Source organism: Nylanderia fulva, unplaced genomic scaffold, assembly GCF_048542155.1.
Source record: "Nylanderia fulva isolate GAGA-0341 unplaced genomic scaffold, ASM4854215v1 Scaffold1450, whole genome shotgun sequence".
Classification (NCBI taxonomy): Eukaryota; Metazoa; Arthropoda; class Insecta; order Hymenoptera; family Formicidae; genus Nylanderia; species Nylanderia fulva.
In genome coordinates this window covers 3,135-10,074 of record NW_028189678.1, presented here as the reverse complement: position 1 = coordinate 10,074, position 6,940 = coordinate 3,135, and the positions used below count along the sequence as shown (strand labels likewise).

Sequence of the window (6,940 nt, the reverse complement as noted above, 5' to 3'; positions counted from 1 at the left end):
TTTCCTGGGGAAAAAAATAAAAGAAAAGCCACACCCAAATTCGCGCCTTATCGTATTCCCCCGGGAACCGCATATCCAAGTCCGCTTATCGAAACCGCCAAAAATTATTTGACGCCCGGGCCCCGCTTTCTTTGTGATACGAGAATCTCTAAACTGATCAAAAATTCTGTTTAATTTTCTTGTGCTGTATTTTGTCGAATAGGTGTATTGCAATTTAAAACGCCTTTGATACAAGGGGTGACTTATTATTTCGCGACCATTTTTTACGCGAGCAGTTGTCGAAATTTTTCTGCCTTAAAAGCCGGATCCGTCGCACCGCATCCGCAAATTCGTGAAATGACTCTTCGTGCAGTTTATGAGTGCTCGTAGATCATCATGGTTAAACCGGATCAAATTTCCCAAAGCGAGATCCAGGGCCCCCCTTTCCCCTCCGTGAATTTTGGAAGTTGGGCACCACCAAAACCCACCGCCTGCCCCTCGCTACACGCCAGGATCCGGGGTCAATGGGGGACGAAGTTAAGCCAGCATGATCTTATTCGCCGGCCCTAAAGAGAAATTCTGGAGAGCGACTACTTCAAGTCGAGTTCACGGGGACACCGAAAACCTCTCGGGGACGCGAATCATTTGGGTGGCTATGCCGAACACTTCCAAAAACCCAAAAGTACCTCCCTCATCATGCACATCAAATCTTTACTGCCACCTCAAGTTGCCGCCGTTCTCTGGCGCCTACGCCGACTGGGCCCTCCTTTCGAATCTCTTCCTTTCCGTGGTGAGCAGTAATGCGACCTCAACTCGGCGTCTTTACCACCCCGCTCTTCTGACATTTATTTTAACAGTGCGGCTAACCTTGCTTCTTATAAGTGTGATTTCTCTTTATATATAAAACAAAGGGGGTGGGGGTGGGGGGGGGGGGGGTGGGGGGTGAGAAGAGGGGGGGGGGGGGGGGGGGGGGGGGGGGGGGGTGGGGGGGGATCCATTTGCTTGCAAATATTATTCTCGAAACCTTTGCACTTCGCTTAAAATAGTTAGATTACAACAATTAGAGAGTAAATAATATATACAGAATATATCATTTTTTTAATATACACAGAAAAATATCTCTTAAAGAATATATCTTAGAAAAAATATTTCAGATAAAAGTTGTAAGATTTCGAAGGAGAAAGAAGTTAGCGTTAATAATCTATTTATATAAAAATTAGATTTATATAAAAAAATAAGTTTTATTTAAAAAAGACCTTCAAATAACTTAGAAATTCACTCTTTAGAAAAAAATTAATAGCGCTAACTTCTTTCTTCAAAATTTTATTTGTCTGAAATATTGTTATACATTGTTTAAGAGATATTTGCTGTGTAAGTAAAAATGACACATCTTGTATATCAGATTATACTTTGTATATTTAGATATATTTTGAACTTAGTGCAGATTTTCTTACGGTTTATAATTATTAAATACTTTCAATTTAAATTATTATGTAAGTCCGTAGTGAACCGCGTGATTTCGATGAATTCGTTACTGATATACAATTTCATCGTTTTTTTGACCTGCTGCTCATCAATGTCAAATGACCAGGTAAGAAATTAAAGAATTTCTATGTATCATTAAAAGAAAAAGATTTTGTTTAATCTTTAAATACCACTGTTAGAGATATCACGCACGTTTCTTACTAATAACTTATTTAAAAATTAAATTTGCATTAATTATAATAATATCAAGAAATAAAAATTATACTGATAAAGGACTAGACTGATCAAAACGTCAAGATAATTATATATATAACAAGTCAAATCAAGAAGTAAATATTAAAATATAAATTTAAAGTATAAGACAGGCAATAAGAGCCGATCGCGGAAGACAGTGCGTTATCCCAACGAAACTAAAAATTTTTTCGTTAGAATTAAATATCTGTGCACAAGGCACCAAATTTTACTTGGTCACTGCCAAGATTTAAAAATATGAAATAATCTCATATTTGAGATTTAATTTCAATAATTCTTTAACCCCCCTACGGAAATATTAAAAAATATATAATATTATAAATACGAGGGCAGTTCGATAAGTACTTAGCCTCATCGCCCGATGGTGCCAGTATCGCAAGAGAGTTTTACTATCGTGTAGTACATTCTCGTAGACGGCTACTGTTAAAATTTCAGCCGAATCGGACTCGTAGTTTTGTTTTGACCGCGTGTGGAAGCGGGCGTGTCCGCGGATTTTAGAAAAATGTAAAAAGAGCAATATCGGTCGGTGATTCAATTCTTGTTTTTGGAAGAAAAATCGCGCAGCGAAATTAAAGATGTCAAAATGAAGAATAACAATAACGATTAATTCTTTAATTTAATCTAATATTCTTTTCAATTATTATATATTGCTATTTTTTCAGAAAATATCTTATAAAGTAACTTATAAAGTATACTTTCAACTTAATAAGTAGTATATCACATTGTACATATCATATATCGTTTTACGTATCACATATCATTTTACATATTACATATCACTATTTTATTACAAAAACGCATCTATAAACTAAAAATCATAAAGTAAACAAAATTTATAAACTAAATGCGTAATAATATATGCGTGTATGTGTAAACTAAAAGGATATAAACTAAAAAAAAATATTTTTTGAAAAAAATAGCATTCTCCTTTTTACCTTAAAAAAACGAATTAGTGCCCACTAGTAAACATTATTACATTTTATGTTTTATGCTATTGCACATATTCATATTGCAAATATCGTTTTTGTAATAAAATGTTGATATGCAAAACATAATAAATATGTGCAATAGCATAAAACATAAAATGTAATAATGTTTACTAGTGGGCATTAATTCGTTTTTTAAGGTAAAAAGGAGAAATAGATTATTGCATATATCATAAAATGTAATAATAATTTTCATCTTTTTATTTCAGGAAACAAAGATCAGTGTTTGCCAGTGTACATACAAAATAACAATATAAATTAAAAATAAATATTTTTTCAGTTTTTTATATAATTGTTATTAATTATTTATTATTATAATTATATACGCGTAATAATTGTCCAAAGTATGTCCTATAAAAATTCGAATTTCATCCATCAAAAATCCAAAATTGATCCATTTGATCCATAATTCGTCCATTTAAAATCCAAAATTTGTTTATTAGATCCATAGTTCGTCTATTTCAGGTCCATAGTTTGTCCATAAATGCCCAAGAATGGACGTTTCATGGATGTCCATTGGAGTTGCAAACGGGCATACAATGGACGTTCTATAGACATCTACTGTATTCCATATGGACATCCGATGGACATACACTTTGTCCAGCATGTACGTTCATCATACGTGCATAGGACGTACTTGTGCTTATTGGGGTATTGTTTAAAATATTCTATAAAAATTTTTTATTTTTGAAATAAATTTATTAATTCTTTTTATATTTTAATTGAAGAAAACGAAATCACGATAGAACTTATGGAACAATTACAATTAGATCTAAATCTAGTCGCTGAACTAATTCCAGAAATAGGTCCACGTATAAAATTTGTCTTATTGCAAAACAAATTTTTCCAAAAGTAAAGAGGAAGGAAGTACACTTGATATAGAAACTAATATAAGTTGTTAATGTTAAAAATTGACAATATTTTATTAACCCTGTTGTTTTACTCTGATTATTTATTTTTGACAAAACTTATTTTTTACTATAAAATTATTTAAAATTAATCTCTATATAGTATTTTATCTGATTTATTAATATAATTTTTCGTAACCTTATTTATTAATATAAAATCTTTCTATATATTATCAATATATTTTCTACTTTTGCTTTTTTTCTTCAATTTTTATTTATTACTTGTTTTATGTTATTTTACTCAAAATATAATTGTATAATAAATGTTAATAGAACAGAATTAAATTAATGCTTTAAATATATATATATATATATATATATATATATATATATAATACACTAAGCTTTTTATATAACAACTGTAACAACGAAAATAAAAATTTAAATGAAACTAATGAATAGAAATTGCAAAATACAAATAGTTCTACAATTAATGAAGAAGGAGGAATATTATGTAGACAAAATGCTTTTTGTTCAAAAGATATTTTTATACTGGACACAATGCCTAGCATTAATGATTTATTGCAACAATCGCAAACAGGAAAAATAATTTTACAAATTTCTAAAGCAAAGGAACTTAATAATTCTATGAGAAATAAATTATGTAACATAATCGTTGGATATTTGGAAAACAATAATATTACGTATGCTTCAACTATATATTATTTTATTTGCATGATTTGTTGTTTTTTTATAAACTTTTTCGTAAATTTTGCAGTCTAACAAATAAAATAGCTGAAGACATTGCAGAACTAATTGTCAAAATATTTCCTTCAGCAGCTAAAGGCACTTATTTTATAGAAGCAAAAAGAAAAATTGATACTAAAAATAAAAAGTCAATTGCTGCAAAAGGTAAATTATGGTCTTGTTGGCGTAATAGAAGATATGCCATGTCAAAATTACAAAAAAAATTTATACATAAAAGTGTTACTGATGACACGAGTAACTCTTTTAGTGATGATGGTAGGTAATTTAATAAATAAAATTTTGTGAATAAATTTTTTGTAATTATCGTGTTTTCAATTTCTGTAATTATTTTGCTTTTAGCTTTCAATGAAGATATTAAAGAAAGTTTAAACTGGTTAAAAATTAACCAAACACCTTCGGAGATTGTTTTAGAAAAATAATTTAAAACATTTGAATATTGATATGCAACATTAATGAAATCAACTGATAAAAAGTTAAATAGTATATTTGAAGAATGGCCACTTTTCAAATATCCAAATGGATATGAGCTTATTTAAAATGATTTTGATAAAATGCATTTATCAGATCTCGCATTAAGAATAGAAAATGGAATGAGTTTTTCAATAAGATCACAAAATATTACAATTGTTGGTAAAAATGATAATTTTATAGAATTAATGGAAAATTAAATTTGGATATATCTGAAGGTAAAATATATAATTTATTACTCTTGTATAATAGCATACGTAATGCAAATGTGCTTATTTATTACTTTACAATTTTGGAATTTTCAGATTCCAAAGTAACGATTGCTATACAACTTTTTTCATATATAATATCTCCAAAACAAAGAATTAAAAAGAGTTGTGAAAAAACAAAATATAGTAAAGTATCAATTGTTTTGTCAAGAGATAGTATGCTAAAATGTGCAACTGTTAGTATATATTAATTTGCAAAGTTTTTATTCAAATATTTATATACATACTCAGATAGCTACAGTAATTATTATGACATCAAAATGATGGTTTCTGGGTATATATATATTGTATATATATATATATATATATATATATAGAGAGAGAGAGAGAGAGAGAGAGAGAGAAATATTGATAAATTTAATATATGAAATGAATATATTTTGTTATAGACTTGTGGTGATATTACGAGAATTCGTCAAGAAAGCAATGCTAAAGCGAAAGAGATGCAAACATCTGTACAACCTTATATAATAGTTGTAGGTCAAATTGAAAACATAACTCAATCAGTATAGATGAAATTTTATACTCAACAAAATCTACATTAGAAGCTTTAGATGTTTGCTTTAAAGCTTTCCACGTCTTGCAAATTAACTACCCAGATGCTAGTAAACATTTATGGATGTTGATACAAAAAGGATAGGACTAATTAAAATTCATTCCTTCTTAGCTCCAAGAAAAAAAAGATTACAAAAGCAATTAATTCTACATTTAAAAAAATTAATATAATTTGTATAAAATTTGTTTTGAAAAAATTTTTGGAATTGCCTAACATTTTTACTAGTATTTTGGAATCTATAAATGAATGTAAAAATAATACTATATTATTAACTTTAGTTTTCCATGGTAAAATGTGGAATTCTGGAAAATTAAATCAAAATAAATTGACATTGCTAATAGCATTATTTTTTTATGTAGAAATTATCGCGAAAATCAATTCATAAATTAGGTGCAATTTATTTAACTCTGCTCTACCTCCTCAATGCCTACTACCTCAATATTCGAGCAATCTAAACAACATTTTACTTATGCAACTGCATAACTATTAAGATCATAAAAAAATTAGGAAATAAAATCTTTTCACACATTGTTGACCAAATAATAGTTCTCAGCATTAATGGAATAATTATAAATATTAACAATAAAGAGCAAAAAATATATTTTCGCTTAATGTTTATTGTTGGAGATAATTTAGGTTTGAACACGATACTTGGCTTTCCAAAGGGATTTAACACTCAATATTATTGTCGTATTTGCACAGCCACTAAAAAAGATGCACAAAAACTTGTTTATGAAGGAAAAAATATCTTAGAACACAAAATGATTATCTCAATTGTGTTATTAACTCAACGTTTGGAATACAAGAAGAATGTATGTGTCAAATTTTCTGAAGTGTTTGATTATCTAGATATAAAAAATGTTTTACATCCAGAAATAATATACAATAACTTACAATTAGACTGTGTATCTTAGATTATAATAAATGGAACACGGTATGAGATAAACAATATTATATGTACCATAACGCTTTTAATCTCATAATTATGGAACGTTTGTTTGTAATAAGAGATTGTTATACAACCCATTCTTTGTTTGAAAGCGAAAAAAGATTTTTTGTCCGTCAAAATCGAGTTTCATGGTGATCAAATATATTCTCTTTCTATTAAATTATGATTATCCGTTAAACTTACGTAAAATTAATTGAACAATGTTAAAACAATATGTAAATGGTTTTTAAAAATGTTTTTTAAAAAACTTACAGTGTGCTTTGTATATAGTAGTTTGTATCGCTTGTTACTTATATCGTGTCTCAGATGTGACTGTGGGTACATATCAAAACAGAAAAAAAATAATAAATTTGTTAATTTATCTAGAATGTCAAAATAGA

General features: G+C 28.6%; 1 pseudogene; it reads left to right on the top strand.

Annotated features, from left to right (window-relative positions):
- Window positions 1–526: 526 nt before the first annotated feature.
- LOC146724168 (uncharacterized) lies at window positions 527–5,695 on the top strand (annotated as a pseudogene).
- Window positions 5,696–6,940: the final 1,245 nt, after the last annotated feature.